We start from the raw sequence: 21517 nt of genomic DNA, 5'->3' as shown, positions 1-21517 counted from the left end.
GTACATTGAAGATTTTTTTTAACTACACCATAGGCTTCAATTGTTTTCGTCAAATCATGCTTATTTTATGGGAATTTGACTTTTGATAACAACTTCATTTAAAGATTTGAATTGTGAGATAACTTGGGCGTTAACGGGTTAACATGTCGAGCCCATTTGAATGAAACATAATTTTTCTTCTAAATGGAGTCCCACGGTACTTCATCCGTGAGGGGTGGTGGAAAGTGTTGCGCCCGCTAGAGATGGAGCGCCTGGTACTTTGCCAGACTTCAGATATGATCCACCAGTTGCTTTCAGTAGCTGTACGGACCTAAACTACTCAAACGTTGCCGTCATAGGCGGGAAACACGGCCTCGATCCGTCCAAGGGGCCGGTGATTATAAGATAATAAATATTATTTAGTTTTTTTGGACTTTCAACGGAATGCTCAGCGAACTACATACAATTCACACTCACATCCGTATACTCCTCGCATCCTCGTTGAACACCAAAGCTCACCTCACAAACAGAATACAGCATAGAATATCCACTCGCATGTATTGGCAACAGACTCAGAAGGGTACATCCTACCGTCTCTTGATCTCATTCATCAGTATTCGTAAATGGCAAATATTAGCATGTGTACGGATAGACGGGAGCAGCTGACACCACAAGTCACCGTCAGTGAAAGACGACCTATGGGCAGCAACGATGTGTTCGGCTAAGTGCAAAAATCCGTGAAAAAACCGTGCTTGAACCGCGTTGAAACCTGAAGTGATTATCGACTCTAATTAGGTAATTAGTAACACCTTGCGGTGCAAATTCATTTTGGACGCAAGAATGGTGTTGTTAACCGAAGCCGCCTATCGGACGGATAAGTGCTTTATCGGAGATAGTAGCAATTGGTTGTCTAAAATGTAGAGGAATGTGAGGCCTATCGAGGAAAAGTCAGGGTCAAGCAGGTTGTCGTCATCGTGTCGAGATGTTGAGCATTAGCAAGCAGCAGTGCGGTTACAAGTGAATATTCGACTGGTGGCGGCTATATTTGACCATTTTTAATGCATGCTGATAACAAATGCGTAATTTGCAATTTATCATACTTGATTGTCACGTTGAGATTCAAAGGGAACCGCTATTCCGTGTTGTTTTGGGGATTTTTGAACCACATATAAATAGACGCTTACGAACGTTGAGAAGAGCTGAAAGAGGAAATCGATACGAATGGAAACAGTTTTTTTTTCTCCTGAACTCTTTGCCACCACCGGTCGTGGAGTGAAAGAAGATGCGCATCGAAATAAAAATATAAACAAGTCATTTACAGTGCATCCAAGAAATAGCAGTACAGCGAATGAATGATTTGTTTCATATAGCAGTTTGAGCTTTAGCTGAGTACTCAGATCCTTAAGCAATAAACACCTGAAAACTATCATGCAATGCTTGAAATTCGTGATCCAATACAATTTTGACGCGTTTTGTAAGGGAACGCGGTTGAAACTCACCACTAAGGTAGTGGGCTGGACCGACGGATAAAAACATTCCCAAAAGTTACCTGATCATTATTATTAATGATCGGTTGTGAGACAAGTTTACTGAAACAATTCTTCTAGAAGCCTTAAAAGCCTTTTGATTTCCCAATTGTGAGCTGACAACTTCCGGTATTTCCTGCTTGCTCGTATCGTTTTCTGTTGATTTTGCTTAAATAGCTTAAACAATGTGTTTCAAGGAGTTCGAAAAATAAATGGAGACGCTTGGTTGCTGGTAGGACGCATACCGCGTCCTCTGAGACTGTGTGGTATGCGTTGACCACCCTAAGGTACATCAGCCTGTGGGCATGGGCACTCTCAAGTCGCTTCACGTTTCGGTTGACCACTAGCACACTCGACCACGTAGTGGCGCCGTATCGTACTGTGGAGACCGGTACTGTCGCGAGCAGCTCACACTTGTTCGAGACTACTGCCGAGCTGTTTGACATCATCTTCGACGTGGCTACCGAATTTCAATTGATCAATGAGCGCTTGAAGTTGATCGCGAACCCGCCTGTTCTGTTAGGACCACTGCCTGCTATTCAGACTTGCGGATGTCCAGCACTACCACCTCTGTTTTATGGTGCGCGAGTACCAGCTGTCTCTACCTCATCAAATTGTCCACAAAGCCTATCGCGTGCGCTGGTGTCAGCTCCTCCTCCTATTCTTAGCCGGCGACTACGCGGCTGACTCGCAAGCGGAAGGGTGCGTCAGGCCCCAGGACTTTCGTCCCTGCTGCCCAACGCGTCTGTCTAGGCACATCTGCATAGCTATTCCTAACATGTCGATGGCAATTCGAATGGCTACTACGTGGAGCCCTGTAGCAGTGTGGTTATAACCCTAATAACCCTATAGGGCTACCAAGTGTGTTCAATGTTCTATGGAAAAATTCAAAATTCCTCAGATTCAATCAGATCAAAGTTTTTTAGGTGCCATTTGAGGTCTCAAACAACTGTGCAAAATTGAAGCATTATTGGTTTTGCCTACATTTTGCGCATCACGATTGAAGTTTGTGTGGGATTTTACATGGGAAAACATACTTTTCAGGTATTTTTCTTGAAAGTTGCTCAAAAATGTCCTATACATAAGTGACCCGATTTTGTCAGCCCCTTTTCGGAACACATTTTTTGCACTCCTTGAAAACCTAAACAATTAACTTTTTATCCCTCTATGTTCTGCTCTTTAGCTGTTGTTTGATGATAAACAGTCGATGCTTCGAAAGGACCTGGACCAGACCGTATACCGCCATCTTTCGTTAAAACCTGCGCAGCATCATTGGCCTCGCCCGTCATGTTTGTTTTCAACCGTTCGCTTAAGGAAGGTATTTTCCCAGATGCCTGGAAACTCGCGCCCATTACACCGATTTTCAAGTCTGGAAATATTCATGTGGTTGATAACTACCGCCCAATCTCGATTCTGAACTGCTTGGCCAAAGTTTTGGAAGGTCTACTCCATGACTTGGTGTACCCAGTAGTTCAACCTGCGATATCGAAATTTCAGCATGGATTCGTGAAAAAATGCTCGACCATATCGAACTTAACCCTCTAATACCCAACCCCGCCTTTAGACGGGGTATAGTTTGAGAATTTTTGTAATTTTTGCTTTGTAGAAAATCAAATTTTTTATATTTTTGGCTGATATATAGGACTGTTTTGTATACCTCAAAATGGTTTTTGGTGTATTTTAAAGCGTTTTTACATTTTTTAAAAATCATTGAAAAATTGACGTTTTAGTCACCTTTTAGAAATCATTGTTTATTTTGTATTGAATCGCTACAATTAACATATTTTAAATTTTTCCCAAATCACTCTCTCCTAGTTTAATAGTTTAAGGGAATCGAATATACTCTAAAATTATTTTCCTTAAAATTACACGGATAATAAAATTTCCTATGAAAAAAAATTAAAATAAAAATATTTCAACAATAATCATAAAATCTCAAAATGTTTTCATCTCAAAAAATTCGTACCCCAAATAGGCTTCCAGGAAAAATATAAAAGTGTGGGGATGTTCAAAAATAAAAATTAGAAAAATCAAAATCTGAAATACACGAAATCGAGAATTAAAAAGAATCATCTTCCAAAACATGTTTAAATCGATTTTAGATGACGAAAAATGATATTTAGATCAAAATCAAAAATTTGGGTATTAGAGGGTTAATGGCATTCACCAGCACCGCTACCAACACCATCGAGAAGCGGCATCAAGTTGGTACTATTTATGTTGACTTCTCCAAGGCTTTTGACAAGGTTCCACACGATCTCGCCGTCGCAAAGCTGAGCCGACTAGGGCTTCCTTCGTGGATAGTCACCTGGATTGATTCGTATCTGTCCTCCAGAAAGGCCTTCGTCAAGTTGGGCGTATCTGCTGCAGGTGTTGACTGGTTTAGATCGTACTTGATGGGAAGATCGCTTCGTGTGAAAATTGGATCCGCTTATTCTGCCCCCTTCGTCAGCCTGTCTGGCGTACCACAGGGCAGCAATCTAGGCCCGTTATTGTTCTCACTCTTTATTAATGACGTGACGCTGATCCTACCATCTGGTGTAAAACTTCTTTATGCTGACGACGCGAAAATTTATATGATCGTAGAGTGCCTTGATGATTGTTTTGCTCTCCAGGAATAGGGAACTGCACGCCGCGGTTGCTAGGGAAAATTCTTCTAAGTCCTTGACGTTTCGTGGCCTTGTTGTTTACGATTTGGACTTAGAAAAATTTTGCTGGTTTTACTGAGGTGCACCCAGGTGGGCAGGGTGGCTTTGATTGAAATTATCAACGCGTGGTTCGTGGGTGGCGGAATGCGCGCGTTCGGGCTCCTACTTGCAAGATTATGAAACCTGACTTGACTACAGTTATGAAGTTCAGCAAGTTGTAAGGCATGATTAGCTGATGTCAGGATGAATCATTGACCACATGGTCACCACTGGCCACTCCGGGAACTTCCGGGATGACCCGAAACAACCTGGAGAACCGGTGATAGGGGTCAATTACGTTAATTTAGCAAAACATGATGAAAAACACCACGGCTCTTTTTTATGATTTTTCGTCAATTCACTTGTGACTGCATAGCAATACTGGCCATGGTTCCCATGTGCCACTTCCGAAACTTCCGGGATGCCCTGAAGAACCGACATTAGAGGATAATCATATTCTAACAGAAAAATGTGTCATGCGACGGATCTTCCTTCATGAATTTTCATAGATATGTTTGAGGTTGTATCGATGCTAGACATGGCCCCCATTATTGGCCACTTCTGGAACATCCAGGTACTCCGACGGAAACGACAACAAAAGCTAATTACGATCATACAACAAAACATGTAATGTGACCATCATGATTTTTAATTCCTATGTATGTGGTCGTATCAAAAGTGGCCACACTCTTGGTTGACCATTTCTGAAACTTTCTGGGGCGCCCTGAGGGAATCGATGGCCAGAATCAATTTGGTTCATTCAGCGACGGTTTCATCATGTTTTTCGAGAATATGCTTGTGGTTACTGCTAAAACTTAGAGAATGCCATCAAGAGACTGATGGCATATTGAACAAACGCGTTCATATGACAAAATGTGGTGTGTAACGCATCTTGGCTAGGTCCAGAGAAATATCTGACAGGATAAAATAATGCCTGATGGAACTTCCGAAGGATTCCCTGGCGTAATTCCTGGAGGAATCCCTTTCAAAATGTTTGAAGGCATCCTCAACGGAATTTCTTGAGAAACGTCCATCTGGGAATTCCTCCGGGTTCTCCTCCTCCAATTCCTCCAGGAGTTTCTCTAAGAGTTCATTCTAAATTTTTTCCTTAAGTAAGTATGAGAGTTTCTTCCAAAACTTCTCCGGGAATTTCTTCTGTAATTCCGCACAAAGTCCTTCCTGGAACTCCTCTGGGAGTTTCTTCTTAAGTTCCTCTGGAATTCCCCCCGGCAGTCCCTTTTAAATTACACCAGGAGTTTCACGTAGAATTTCACTGTGAGTTTGTCATAATTTCCCCCGAGAGTTTATGCTGAAATTCTTCCACAGGCAGTTTCTCATGAAATTCCTCCGGGAATTTCCCCAGGAATTCCTACGGAAGATGCTTGTAGAATTTCTTTAGTTCATTCTAGAATATCTCTGGAAGTTCCTTCTGAAATTCCTCCGAGAGTTCATCCTGGAATTCTTCCGGGAGTTCACTCTGAAGTTCACGCGGAAACTCCAACGGTAGTTCGACCTAGAATTTATCTGTGAGTTCGCCATAGTATTCCTTCAGAGTACCATCTGGGAATTTCCTCCTAGAATTCCTCTTGAAATTCCTCATGGAACTTCCTGGATCCCAAAAATGCTTCAGGAGTTTATCACAGAATTGCTCGGATGTTCCTCTTGAAAAACGTCCGGGAGTTCCTTCAGGAAATCTTCCGGAAGTTCCTCTGGAAGTTCGTCCTGCAATTTCTCCTAAAGTTGCTTCTGGAATTCTTTCTGGAAATTCTTCTGGAATCCTTCTAGGAGTATCTCTGGAGTTAATCTGAGAATTCCTCCCAAAATTCCTCCTTTCTTACTGAAATTTCTCTGAAGGGTCACTTTGAAACACCTTCTGAAATTCCCACAGGAGTTGCCCGTGAAATTTCTCATTAAATTTCACAGGGGACTCTACTTTTATTTCTTAGGGGGGTTTGCCTTAGAATATCTCTAGGAGTTTCTCCTAAAACTCTGGGACTTCCTATTGAAATTCCTTCCGGAGTTCCTCCTCCTCTGAGAGTTCACGCTGGAGCCCCTACGAGAGTTCATCCTGAAATCCTCCGGGAGTAAGTCATAGTATTACTTCGGATTCTCCACTTGAATACTCTCCACAAGTATCCTCCTGGTACCTCTATGAGAGTTCCTCGAAGATCCTGGAATTCCTCTATGAGTTCGTTATATTATGTCTTCGGATGTTCCTCTTGAATACCCTCCTGGAATTCCTTCGAGAGTTCCTCATGAAATGTTACCAGGAGTGCCTTCTGAAATTTCTCTAGGAATTCCTTCTGGCAGATCCTCCTTGAAATCATCAGATAGTTCTTCCTAGAATTCCTGCGGAAATCCTTTCGGTAGTTCCTCCTGAAACTACTTCGTGAGTTCATCCTAGAATTTCACAGGGAGTTTCTCATGATATTCCTGCGAGAGTTTATGCTGGAATTTCTTCGGGAGTTCCTTCTTGAGTTTCTTAGGTTATTTTTTTGAAATTCCTTCAGGATTTCCTCGAGGAATTCCTGCGGGAGCTGCTCGTGGAATTTCTCCTAGAAAGTCAACGGAAGTTTCTCCCGAAATTCCCACGGGAGTTTGACCTGGAATTTCCGTAGAAGTTCCCCTGGGATTTCCTCCCAAAATTCCTATGGCGATTTCTCCTAGAATTCCTTCGGTAGTCCTTCCTGTAATACCTTCGAGAGTTCGTAAGAGTATTTCTTCAAATGTTCCTCTGATTGTTCGGATCCTGGTGGCCGCTCTAGCTACACCAAAGTTAAGGAACTTCTGGGAGATTCCCTGGTCTTGTTCCTGGAGAAATCCCTATCAAAAGTCGTTAAAAATAATTTGTGGTGCTAGTGATTTCTGACAGATGCTGTGCCAGTTATTTTTCCAGAAGCTCCACCATGTATCATTCCATGAGTTTCGTAAAGGATTGTGCGTAGTGTTTCACCAGGGATTTTTCTGAAGATTCACTAGTAATTTATCTTGAATTCCACCACTGACTGCTCCAGAAGTTCAGCTAGAAGTTCTTCCAGAAATTTCTCCAACAGTTCCGGAGGGTATTCTTCGTGGTGTTTATCAGGGATTTTTCCTGGAAATCCATCAGGGGTTGCTGTTAGAGTGCTGTTTAATTCCCCCAACAGCGGGGGTAAAAAAAAGAGTACTGCAGGTGATTACTGCTGCCATTCCTCTCAAAATTTCTTTAGAAATTCCGCCATACAGGAACTCCGCTAAGAACTTCATACAGGAACTCCGCTAAGGACTCCTCTAAAATTTACGCAAATTACTGCTCTTGAATTCCATCTGTTTTTTTTTAAGAGATTCATCTAGGAGTTCCGCAAGGGCAATGCCCTGCATCTGGATTATCTCTGCCAGATATTTATTCAACAATTCCAACAGAGATTTCCTCAATATATTAGTCAGAGATTCCTCAAACATTTTGCCAGACGTTTCTCAAGAAATTCCGTTGAGGATGCCTTCAAACATTTTGAAAGGGATTCCTCCAGGAATTACGCCAGGGAATCCTCCGGAAGTTCCATCAGGCATTTCAAAGGAATGAAGGAATTTCAAAAGGATAACCTAAGAAACTCAAGAAGGAACTCCCGAAGAAATTCCAGCATAAACTCTCGCAGGAATATCATGAGAAACTCCCTGTGAAATTCTAGGATGAACTCACGAAGTAGTTTCAGGAGGAACTACCGAAAGGATTTCCGCAGGAATTCTAGGAAGAACTATCTGATGATTTCCAGGAGGATCTGCCAGAAGGAATTCCTAGAGAAATTTCAGAAGGCACTCCTGGTAACATTTCATGAGGAACTCTCGAAGGAATTCCAGGAGGGTATTCAAGAGGAACATCCGAAGACATAATATAACGAACTCATAGAGGAATTCCAGGATCTTCGAGGAACTCTCATAGAGGTACCAGGAGGATACTTGTGGAGAGTATTCAAGTGGAGAATCCGAAGTAATACTATGACTTACTCCCGGAGGATTTCAGGATGAACTCTCGTAGGGGCTCCAGCGTGAACTCTCAGAGGAGGAGGAACTCCGGAAGGAATTTCAATAGGAAGTCCCAGAGTTTTAGGAGAAACTCCTAGAGATATTCTAAGGCAAACCCCCCTAAGAAATAAAAGTAGAGTCCCCTGTGAAATTTAATGAGAAATTTCACGGGCAACTCCTGTGGGAATTTCAGAAGGTGTTTCAAAGTGACCCTTCAGAGAAATTTCAGTAAGAAAGGAGGAATTTTGGGAGGAATTCTCAGATTAACTCCAGAGATACTCCTAGAAGGATTCCAGAAGAATTTCCAGAAAGAATTCCAGAAGCAACTTTAGGAGAAATTGCAGGACGAACTTCCAGAGGAACTTCCGGAAGATTTCCTGAAGGAACTCCCGGACGTTTTTCAAGAGGAACATCCGAGCAATTCTGTGATAAACTCCTGAAGCATTTTTGGGATCCAGGAAGTTCCATGAGGAATTTCAAGAGGAATTCTAGGAGGAAATTCCCGGATGGTACTCTGAAGGAATACTATGGCGAACTCACAGATAAATTCTAGGTCGAACTACCGTTGGAGTTTCCGCGTGAACTTCAGAGTGAACTCCCGGAAGAATTCCAGGATGAACTCTCGGAGGAATTTCAGAAGGAACTTCCAGAGATATTCTAGAATGAACTAAAGAAATTCTACAAGCATCTTCCGTAGGAATTCCTGGGGAAATTCCCGGAGGAATTTCATGAGAAACTGCCTGTGGAAGAATTTCAGCATAAACTCTCGGGGGAAATTATGACAAACTCGCAGTGAAATTCTACGTGAAACTCCTGGTGTAATTTAAAAGGGACTGCCGGGGGGAATTCCAGAGGAACTTAAGAAGAAACTCCCAGAGGAGTTCCAGGAAGGACTTTGTGCGGAATTACAGAAGAAATTCCCGGAGAAGTTTTGGAAGAAACTCTCATACTTACTTAAGGAAAAAATTTAGAATGAACTCTTAGAGAAACTCCTGGAGGAATTGGAGGAGGAGAACCCGGAGGAATTCCCAGATGGACGTTTCTCAAGAAATTCCGTTGAGGATGCCTTCAAACATTTTGAAAGGGATTCCTCCAGGAATTACGCCAGGGAATCCTTCGGAAGTTCCATCAGGCATTATTTTATCCTGTCAGATATTTCTCTGGACCTAGCCAAGATGCGTTACACACCACATTTTGTCATATGAACGCGTTTGTTCAATATGCCATCAGTCTCTTGATGGCATTCTCTAAGTTTTAGCAGTAACCACAAGCATATTCTCGAAAAACATGATGAAACCGTCGCTGAATGAACCAAATTGATTCTGGCCATCGATTCCCTCAGGGCGCCCCAGAAAGTTTCAGAAATGGTCAACCAAGAGTGTGGCCACTTTTGATACGACCACATACATAGGAATTAAAAATCATGATGGTCACATTACATGTTTTGTTGTATGATCGTAATTAGCTTTTGTTGTCGTTTCCGTCGGAGTACCTGGATGTTCCAGAAGTGGCCAATAATGGGGGCCATGTCTAGCATCGATACAACCTCAAACATATCTATGAAAATTCATGAAGGAAGATCCGTCGCATGACACATTTTTCTGTTAGAATATGATTATCCTCTAATGTCGGTTCTTCAGGGCATCCCGGAAGTTTCGGAAGTGGCACATGGGAACCATGGCCAGTATTGCTATGCAGTCACAAGTGAATTGACGAAAAATCATAAAAAAAGAGCCGTGGTGTTTTTCATCATGTTTTGCTAAATTAACGTAATTGACCCCTATCACCGGTTCTCCAGGTTGTTTCGGGTCATCCCGGAAGTTCCCGGAGTGGCCAGTGGTGACCATGTGGTCAATGATTCATCCTGACATCAGCTAATCATGCCTTACAACTTGCTGAACTTCATAACTGTAGTCAAGTCAGGTTTCATAATCTTGCAAGTAGGAGCCCGAACGCGCGCATTCCGCCACCCACGAACCACGCGTTGATAATTTCAATCAAAGCCACCCTGCCCACCTGGGTGCACCTCAGTAAAACCAGCAAAATTTTTCTAAGTCCAAATCGTAAACAACAAGGCCACGAAACGTCAAGGACTTAGAAGAATTTTCCCTAGCAACCGCGGCGTGCAGTGCCCTATAGGGCACTGCATTGTTTTGATTTTGTATGGGATTTTGACGTTTCTTGGCCTTGTTGTTTACAAAATTTTTGTAAGAGTGAAAGAGAAGGAGAGAATTTCATGCAGTGCCCTATTGCTTAAACGTTTTGAGCAGTGGTGTGCGGGAAACTGCCTTACACTTAGCATCGAGAAGTGCCAAGTCATAACGTTTAGCCGAAAACTCAAACCTATCATTTTCGATTACAAACTCTCCGGAAGAAGCCTCGAAAGAGTTCATCGCATCAAGGACTTGGGAGTTACGCTTGACGACCGACTTACGTTCCGGTTTCATCGTGATGAGGTCATATCCAAAGCTAACCGACAGCTTGGTTTCATAATGAAAATTGCCAAAGGATTTCAGGATCCGCACTGCCTGCGATCACTTTATTGTGCGTTAGTGCGATCGATTTTGGAGTTCGCTGTCGTTGTTTGGTGCCCGTATCAATCAACATGGATCAACCGGCTCGAGTCCATTCAAAAGAAGTTCGTGCGATACGCTTTGCGGAATCTCCCCTGGCGCGAAGGTCAGCAGGCAACCCCTTATGTAGCCCGCTGTCAACTATTAGGATTGGATACCTTGGAAGTTAGACGCCGAACTTTGCAAGCAATGTTTGTAACCAAAATCCTCAACGGAATCGTCGACTCTCCATCGCTGCTTGAAATGTTCGGTTTATATGCTCCTGAACGCCATTTACGAAGACGAAACATGCTTTACTTGGAATCCCGGAATAGTCTCTATGGGCAGCACGATCCTGTTCGATTTATGTCGGCTACCTTCAATGAAGTGTCTCATTTATACGACTTCGATGTGCCAGTGTCTACTCTTCAGCGACAATTTTCAGCTCATTTCAGCAATGCAAGGATTTGAATTCATCGGAAAAGCCCTCATATTTTAGTATAACGACATCACTGTTAGTTAAGTTTTAGTTAGTATCCAGCTTTTTACGCTGGCTATAAAACTACGGGGGGTGATTCGATTTTGACAATTCTTGCCGACCGATTTTATAGCTTGGTCCAAGTAGGCAGAAATATGAGTTTGTTGATTTGATTGTCAAAAATTTTCACCACATTATTTTGGAAGCAACGAGTTCTTTGTAGCTAAAGTTTTAACATTCATACTATTTTATGTTATTGTTAATTGATTTTTTTTTTTCAAGATTTTAGGCACCTGAGAACCGCAAAACTGTAGGTCGGATGTGAGAAGAGGTGGAAAATCAGTACAATTAGATCAATCAATTTCAAGGAAGCGCAAACTATACAATGATAGATAGGTTTGACTATTCATAACGGGCAGTGCACAGTGCGGGGTCCACAAAAATTTCAAAAATTGTACCCATGAACACTACGCGTAGTTCGTTAATTCTTTCGTTAATGTTTTACCCTTGAGTTTAAAAATTTTACCACAACTGTCTACAAGAAAGTCTCGTGTTCTCATTAAGGTTAACGTCACCAACGGGTTTTGCTATCCGAAAGGCTTAAATCAAAGTTATGCCCATCATTCGGGAAGAAATACAGTTTTGAACATACTCTTTTTCACCATTAAAAGGAGACTAGAACGAAACGTAGATTAGAATTTAAAGGGAAATTTACACTTCACCGGGTTGTGCATGCGTCGACGTCCGGGTGGATTGTGGCCAAATCATGCATTTGTCTTCAGATTTCTCTATACTGATACGGGAACTAAAGACCACAGTATGGAGTCCTATTCTATCAGGTCTCACCCGGTTGCCAATTCTTTGATGTACATATATTCAAATAGCTAGGGAAGGTCCGCTATATTAGTGATTATTTCTGCCCACCAAAAGACGTAACCCACGCCGTAACCGAAATCCGGGTGCTGCTTGGGGTAGTTAGTGTTAAATCTCCTGAGCAACCTTAGTATGATGGTTTAGTGGTAGTGAACAGTATAGTGCGATCTAGGATAGCTCTAGGCATCTGGTATTACATCCTCACATATTTTTTTTACCGCTCGCTATCGTTATAGATTCTATGGACCTAAAATAGTAAAAGTTTAGTGAGAAATTAATTAAATAATTCAAAATTGATAATAAGTTACGAAACCAAACTGAAAATTTGTGACGCTTCACAATGTCAACATTAAAAAAAATTCACTCAAACTCCACACAAAGCTTACTTCGATACAACCATAATAAAATTTATAGTGTCGGCAACAAATGTCATAAGGCATTTATGGCAAGCTAGCGTAAAAAGCTGGATAGCTTCTATTGTGTGACTAGATTGTGTATGTTCCCGTTTTGCATTGTTTGTTTTCATTGTTTTTATTTTTTAAGATACAGGGTTTTATGCCCCCTTGTTTTCAATGTGGCTTTTCCCTGTCCAACTTCATTGAGACATCAGGTCAGATGAAGGGATTCATATAAATAAATAAATAAATATAAATAAATAAATAAATAAATAAATAAAAGGCCTTCGTCAAGATCCGCAATACCAGATCCGACGTTTTTGATATTCCCTCGGGTGTACCACAAGGAAGCCTCTTAGGGCCACTAATTTTCATTCTATTTATAAATGACGTGTGTGACCATTTGTGTTCCTGCAAGCTGTTGACCTAAAGCTGATGACCTAAAAATTTATCGCATAGTCAAATCAGTGCTGGATTGCTGTGCTCTTCAGTCTGATATTGACAGATTGACATCGTGGTGTCGAATGAATGGAATGCAGACAAATCCATTAAAATGCGAAGTCATCACGTACACCCGAAAGCGTGAACCGATACGCTTTGAGTACTCGATGGACTCTGCGAGGCTGCAGAGAGTTTACTCCATTAAGGACCTTGGAATAACTCTAGATAGCAAACTGAAGTTTAATGAGCACATTTCCAAGACCATTGCGAAGGCCAATTCAATGCTTGGCTTCTTGCGCCGTAATACCGCTGATTTCGATGACATCTACGCCCTAAAAGCATTGTATTGTTCGCTGGTTCGCAGCGGCCTTGAATATGGAGTTCAAATGTGGGCCCCGTATCGCGGTGTTCACAAACTACGAATCGAAAATGTTCAGAAACGGTTCGTCCGATTTGCATTACGCCGACTGCCCTGGATTGATGCCCGAAACCTACCACCGTATGAACACAGGTGCGCTCTAATTGGACTGCAGACTCTAACGGAACGACAAACTTTCCTGCGGAGAATGTTTATTTTTGACATGCTGACCAACCGCATCGACTGTAGCTGCTTGCTTAAAAGAATCAGTTTCCGTGCACCCAACCGACAACTCCGCGTTGCTAGCCTTTTGTGGATTCCCGGACATAGAACTGATTATGGACGTAATAAGCCTCTGGACAGGTCTTGTGAATTATTTAATGCTGTTTATGACGAATTTGATTTTAATGTTAGTAGAATAGAGTTTAAAAATAGGATTAAGTATCGGTCTGTGTAGTTTTTCTGACTAAAGACGGCAAATAAATACAAATAATATAAATACAAATAACATGGATGAATTGGTGAAAGTTTGACCGTAAGATAACGAGAGCAAAAAGTTTGTCGCAAAATGGGGCTGACAAAATCGGGTCCTTACTGTACCATATAAATAATCGGATCTCTTTGCGTTCTTCGTCAAAGTTTTTCAAAACATCTGAGGCTATACTATTATGCCTGGTTTAGACAGTGCAAGTGACTTGATTCAAGTCAATGGAAAATGCCCAATTGAATATGAATTGAACGTGTAAACACCACCATTCATCTCACATGAGCAACTCACTTGACTTGAACGAAAGTTGAACATGTTGAACTTTTTCATTCAAGTCAAACGAAATCGTCTCACTTGCCCCGTCTAAACCCGCGATTCATGTGAGCTGAATTCAAGTCATCTGTCAGTGGGATGAATTCAATTCAGTTTGCTTACGCTCCGCACGAGTTGAACAATGTAAACACTTGCTTCAACTGAGATGCATTCAAGAGCATGCAAGTGGACACTCAAGTCATTTGCTCAGTCTAAACACGTCGTTCCATTGGATTGAACATGTTTTAGAAGTTTGCAACTCAGATGCTCGTTTCATTTGAACAGTCTAAACCAGGCATTACATAATCGCATACATACTTTCAGCACAGACAAACAGACGTAACACTCTGATAATTCTCATCGTACACCGATTTAACGGTCTTTTTCAAAATTTGATAGTTGGCCAACTGCCAACTGCTCGCATAGTTTTTGTTCGAGTTTGACGTTTGCTCACTACCGCCACCTAGTTGGTGGTCGGCCAAACTTAGTCCTTTTAGCATTGGGCGAATATGTTTCCGTGACTATGATTTGAATGGAAAAATGTTCGAAGTGTTACGTCTGTTTGTCTGTGCTTTCAGAATAATTTTAATTTTTTTAAGGAAAATTCAAAAAAGTATGTTTTTTATAGAAAATTTAATACAAACTTCAATCGCGATGCGTAAAGTGTAGGCATAACCGTTCGCGCTCAAATTATGCACAGTCATTCAGGACCCGAAATGGAACCTGGAAATGGAAAATGGAAATGGAAACTTGATCTGAAAAAAAACGACCTCTATGACCCACGCTTGTGTCCGTGTCTATTTACTGTGACTGTCGGGATACCATCAGGACCCGGAGCCTTGTTCAACTTGAGCTACTTTGCTATGGCGATGAGCTCGTCGTTCACCTGGGCAACCTGCCTTTGAGCGATATGGCCATAGGAGATGGGGCCTCGTGGTACGAGAACAATGTTTCCATAGTATCTCCTACAGAATCTAGCAGGAGCTTTCTAGGGGTGCTGACGCGCCTTTTCGTTTTGGCATTAACAACCCTGTAGTCATCGCCTGAAGGGGTCTTGTTGGCTGCCTGGCAGAGATTATTGAAGCACGCCTGCTGTGATCTCTTTGTTCAGCGCCAGTTTAGCCACCCTTTAGGCCTCACTTCGCTCCATTCTATTTGACTTCCTCGGTACGAGCTCTTTGAATCATCCTCCTAGCTCTTTGGCAGAATGCGCGCAGTTCTGCAATTCCTGGATACCACCAGTATACCGGTTTGTGTCCATTTCTGGATAGGGATCTCCTTGGCATAGCGACGTCTTATGCGCGAATTAGGGTTCCGACTAGATCGTCGCTAGACAGATCATCGGTGTTTCCCTCCATGAGCAATCGCTCTACAAATGCCGGCTTATCGAATCGTGAGGTCAGCCATCCCCAATGACCCTCGGCTATAGCTGTCTTCCTCCGTATTCCACCCTGTATCGAATCACCAGATGACCACGGTGCGCTTACCCATCGCCGACGATCCAGTGTGAACTTGGGTTTACACCCAGGCTCCAGAAGGAGGTCACATCAATGATGGACTCTGAACCATTCCAACTAGGTTTGCGACGTCTACGTTCAGTGTAGCCATCTGGACTGCTCGCTGTCTGGATGGGCCGAACAGCGATTCGTTGGACCTTTTAGTCAACAGTGGTGTTGAGTTGGTCCCGAGCACTACCCAAAACTGCATGGGCCGCAGACGATGCGTCGGTCGACGGCTTGGGCTGGAAAAGGGCTATGGTTGACCACGTGCTGGTCCCACGACCTGGATGGATCCCGGATAACGGCTCACTGGGTGGATGGGTTCAAAGTGGGTTAAAGTTGGACACAGCGACTGATTATGGCCTAGATGGCTTGCGATTGGTGCTTTCCGGGACGGCTTGGTCTGGTATGGGGCTGTAGATGATACGTAGATGACATGTGTAGATGGTCGCGACCTTAATTGACCCTAGGAGGCGTTTCACTGGATGCCTTGGTCCGGAATGGTTCTTGGGTGAAAACGTGGATACCAGTGAGCACTTGAACATCTCACGGATTGGATGGGTACCGATCAGCATACTACCAAGTGCCCAAATCTTAGTAGAACTATTATGGTCAGGAACGTAAGTTTCCGTGGCTTTTATGGGCTCCGTTTGACTTTTCGCCTGGCCTAAGGTTGGGCACGTGGGATTTCCGCTGCCTGGATTGTCCCCAGACGGTGTTTTTGCTGTGTGGCTTTGTCCGGCCTGAATCTTTGATTGGACACGTAGGCATTCCGCGGCATGAATGGACCCTAAGTGGCGTTTCACTAGACGCCCCTGCCGGAATGATTCTTGGGTGAAACCGTGAATACCAGTGCACTATGGACCAGGACCGAAATTTTTGCTGCAGCATTTCAGCTAAGCCACAAAACCAGCTACGAAGCCATCATATAATAGGTATTAATGGTAAAGGGCAAATGAAAGTTTTTCAGATACCTGATATATACTTATTACATGAGGGACTCCACTATCATTGCAATCGAATCTTTATGGTAGTACCTAGCTGCTAGCTATACCCACTGCTATTTCCAATCCTTAGAAAGCTAACTATCAAATCGTCCCGGTGCATAGAATCCCTGATCAAACGATTTTTTGACGCACTGTAAGTTACGACGGTGCACCAGCATCTCGACGAAGGTTAAGGTTGAGTTTACGTCAACAAGTGGATCTCAAAAGCGTCCGCCGCCACATGGTTGGTTGGCTCGTCCAACCGCAGTAACGAACGCATCCCATCAACGTGATCCAGACAAGTGTTGCATAATGATGATTGGTGTTGCTGATTCTGTGTGCTCGCAATATCGCGCTTGATCGCCCTGCTATTGGATCGGTCGGTCAGTTGAACAGACTTTTCACCCGTAGGTAACTAGCCGGAGAGTAAGAGATACTACGACGACAGGCTGGCATGTTCTTTTCTTATGTCATAGAGCTAATATTAGAAAACGTGTATTTGCATGATATTTACGGGAAGGATAAATTCAGAATACGAGTCAAATGGTGGTACCGAGTCTAATGTGTGTTTGACGCGCCAATCCGATCAGCAGCGAACGTTAAGTAGCCTCAGTGTGTCGGCGAGGTAACGACAGTTTCTCCATTTGATGATCGATTTGTAATGAGTTTGTTTAGTGTGACATGCAAATATATGCGGCGTTGATTGATGAAGTATAAGAAAACAAAGTCTGGAAATACTCGTACACTCAGACAAATAAACCTAAGATTATCATAAGGTCTAACTTATGAAATGGCCTTTAAACAATTCATAACGACTAGATTGAATTTCATAAGGTCGGTTTATGACGCAAAATTGACTCACTGTTTGGCTTTTATACACATTTAGCAAGACGATATTCTCAAGCGTCGATAGCCGCATGGGTTGGGCACGAGCTCAGTGATCTCGACGTTCATGGATCGATTCCAGTCTGCATCATTTTACGATTTTTCTACCCCTTTCATAAGTTTATCTTATGTAATTAGGTCATAATAAGCATGTTCAATTTTCATAAAGTATTCTTATGGCATTCATACTTTACAGTTATGGCTAAATTTCATAAGGTATTTTGACGAATTTCGGTAGTTTACTTCGCTGAGTGTACTAGTCACAAGTAGTTTTATAGACGGGATACACTAATCCCCTTCATAGCTAATGCTAATGTGTATGTGATTTATATGTGATTTTGGATTATTAGCTCCAGTGCGACAATACCATATTCATCAAAACCATGCTTACAAATATCGGGGTTCTATTACAGGTACGGCCCAGGAAGTTTAGTGAAGATAATAATGCCTGACCCACTCGGGCTGGCATAGAGCATCGTCGTATCTGAATAGCCTGTAATGAAAACTCTCCGCTAATAACTTTTGAAATACTGACAGAATTCTAAGCTGAGAAACAACTCTACGTCAGTTGAGACGACACGACAGAAGAAAAATGGAAAAACACTAAGTAACGAATCTGTATACCTATGGTGAAAATAAACATTGCCTTCTCAGATGATGCTCTGTTTTTTCAACGCCAATTGGAGATACTTGCCATACAGTGTTATGTCAGTCGAAATGTGTTGACCAGAAATACGTGACCTATTATAATCAATTAACGCCTTGGGATACTTTAATTAAAAGAGATATATGTGTGAACTATTTGGGGGTATTACTTGATATACCAGTTTGCCTAAAAATCCCGCATTTGCTAGTTTGTTGTTATCAAGATTGGTATACATTACGAAGCTGTTGGCAATAAAAATGTTCAAATGAGTTTGAACGCGTAATAAGACTTATCACCGATTTACCATTGCAAGAGTAAGTTTACGACTTAATAGTACATAGGACCAAATATTTGACAAGAAATGAACTGAACAGTAAACATCTTACTTACCTTACAGGTCAGACGCAGATCGTCCTCCACTTGATCGATCCATCTCTCTCGATGCACACCATTCGGTCGGATTGCCGATTTTTTTTTCGGGTTATGGGACGATGGTTAGTTGGGGTCTCCAGTTAACCTAGTGGTTAAGGCTATGGATCGCCAATCCGGAAACGGCGGTTTCGATTCCCGTTCCGGTTGGGATAATTTTCTCGATTCCCTGGGCATAGTGTATCATTGTGCATGCCTCACAATATACAAATTCATGCAATGGCAGGTAAAGAAACCCGAGCAGGAGAAAATAACTGAAGAATACCTAACTCAGGTATGACAAACCGAATACCTACAACCTGAATGAGGTATTGAGTAGCCCTGCATAAGAGGTAAAATACCTAAAATAATAACTGGTGTGTATTCTGTGCATAACGCGTGAATAATAACATCAGGTATGGCAATACCTAAATAATCATCGGCGATTTTCCCATACAAATAGCTATTTTTCCATAATTGAACAATACCTCAAGCAGTCCTCAACACCAAACCAATACCTCGTTGGGTATGGTTCATTTCCTGCTCGGGAAGCCCTTCAATTAATAACTGTGGAAGTGCTCAAAGAACACTAAGTTGGAGAGAGGCAGGCCAAGTTCCAGTGAGAACGTCGAACCATAAAGAAGAAGAAGAAGAAGTCAATGTTTGGTTCTCTTAACACAGGGGTGCCCAACGTACGGCCCGCGGGCCGGATCCGGCCCGCGACGACATTTTGTGCGGCCCGCGACACGAATGAAGAAAAATAATAGAATTTCCTTTTACCAGTGAAAAAAATATTTGAACAAGAAATTTGCGTAACTTTTGAATTATATTTCAAAAAAATCAATTATAATTCTACGATCATTCAGATACCGTCAAGGCACCATTCACCGTGGATCTAAGAGGACTCGGGGCAAATAGGGGCTGTCATTTGACGCCAGTCTCATAAACATTGTTGGTGGCGCTTTTAATTGCCTTCATTATAGGTTAAAATTAAAGTAATATCCACAGAAGTAAAAAAAAATCACAAAATTTGGTGATATGGTACAATTAGTAAAGGGTAGTAGGGTCGCCTAATTCCGTGGTAGGTCACCATTCACCGTGGTAGTAGGGACCCATTCACCGTGTATGAAAAATTGTATTCTACTTTGTTTGAAAATGATCAAAACAACCCAGCCAAGGGAATTTTCTTCGTTTAAATTCATTTCAAGTAATAACTTGCAAGATTTTATTAGAAAAACGAATGTTCAAATTTTCGATTTTTTCTAGATATATGGGATAATATGGGGCACGGTGAATGGAGACCATTGATTTTTAGGGTACCCATTTACCGTGCCTTTTTGTTTCAATTAAAAAGTACGATTAATCGTACTTTCTTGTTAAACTTACTTCGGTAATGCAAAATACATACCTGATATGTGAATTTAATTGCTTTTTGGTGGAATAAAAACGTTACTACATTTAGTTTATCGCTTAAATCACCTTAGCGCAGTTTTTGTTTTTTCACTATGAATGCAGTGAACGAGCAGAAACCCGCTTCATGTAAACACACTTTAGTGTCAAAATGATACTTTTAAATGTTTCTAATGAGCGTTTTGACATGGTAACAATACATTAGTGTTGTATTGGTGAAATTGAAGGGAAATTGTCATATCATTCGATCATAATATGGAAATAATGAAAAAATATTCGAAGGCACACGGTAATGGAGCCCCCACGGTGAATGGCGCCTTGACGGTATTTGTTTTTGGCTTTGATTTCAGCAGATGTCGTAAAATACCAGAGCGGTACAACATAGAAACATTTCTAGGATTCAGGATACAGCAAAATCGAAAAAAAAATGCTTTTTCCAATCGGTAATATGTAAATAAATAAATTGTCTTAGTCTTAGGGAGGATGCATACGAAACATCTTATTTTACAAATCAGAGAATCAGAGAATAAAAAAATAAAAAAAAATCGAAAAAAATATTGTAAAAAATCAAAAAGTTTGAGAATCAGAGAATCAGATAATCAGAGTATCAGAGAATCAGTTAATCTAAAAATCAAAAAATTAAAAATCAAAAAGTCAGAAGATCAGAGAATCAGATAATCAGTGTTGAAACAAAAGTTTCATTTTCATTTTTAGAATTCTATTTTTTTTTTTCGGGTTAAAGCCATCATCTTGACTAGCACATTTCAGAAAAATGAAAAAAAGTTTATTATCGTCGTATTTTAATTTTTGGCCCGTGGCTGATATGGAGTGACACATGTGGCTCGCTGCCGTAAAAGGTTGAGCAGGCCTGTCTTAACAGATCATGTAGCTCGTGATTCATTCGCCTTCTCCAAGTACCGTCTTCCATCTGCACTCTGCCGTAGATGGTACGGAGCACCTTCCGTTCGAAACGTCCAACGGATGGTCCTGTTCACGCATAATCCATGCTTCGTACCCATAGAGAAGTAACGGTCTAATCAGTTTTTTGTAGATGATTAACTACGTGCGACGGCGAACTTTGTTCGATCGTAGAGTTCTGCGGAGTCCAAAGTAGGCTCGATTTCCTGCCACAATGCGTCTCTGAATTTCTCTGCTGGTGTCGTGTGTGGCCACATTGCGGCATTTCTGCAAAACTTGATGTCCGTTGTAGCGCGTGCACCCATGAATCCAGCCAGATATTGCCCCACGAATTTTCTTGCAACAGGTGATAGACGGTGGCAAAAAATTTGGGAGAGTAGCTTGTAGGCAGCACTCAATAGCGTGATCGATCGCACGGTAGTTCCCGCAATCACTAGCGGAGTCAGGATCCTGATATGGGGGGGGGGGTGGCAGTGATAATTTGGCGTATCGAGTATTATAGTCATTTGGCGGCAAGAGACATATTGAAGGAGCTTGAATCATGGGAAAGAAATTTAGTAGGTTTATCTAAGGTTTATTATAGAATATTAAAAATGGTTGTTTCAGAAATTCTTCCATGAATTCCATCAGAAATACTTTAGGAATTCCTTGCGAAATTTTTCGAGAGATGCCTCC

General features: G+C 41.9%; 1 protein-coding gene across 1 annotated transcript in view; it reads left to right on the top strand.

Moving 5' to 3' along the window:
- Positions 1–608: 608 nt before the first annotated feature.
- Positions 609–21517, top strand: part of LOC109420085 (tudor and KH domain-containing protein homolog) — a 30117-nt gene continuing 9208 nt past the window's right edge. Inside the window, exon 1 of the mRNA XM_019694394.3 lies at positions 609–774. The gene's annotated coding sequence lies outside the window, so the exon portion shown is untranslated. The remainder of the gene's footprint in view (positions 775–21517) is intronic.

The sequence above is a fragment of the Aedes albopictus genome, chromosome 2, assembly GCF_035046485.1.
Source record: "Aedes albopictus strain Foshan chromosome 2, AalbF5, whole genome shotgun sequence".
Taxonomy (NCBI): Eukaryota; Metazoa; Arthropoda; class Insecta; order Diptera; family Culicidae; genus Aedes; species Aedes albopictus.
The sequence above is the reverse complement of the archived record's forward strand: the minus strand, read 5'-3'. Positions and strand labels throughout refer to the sequence as shown.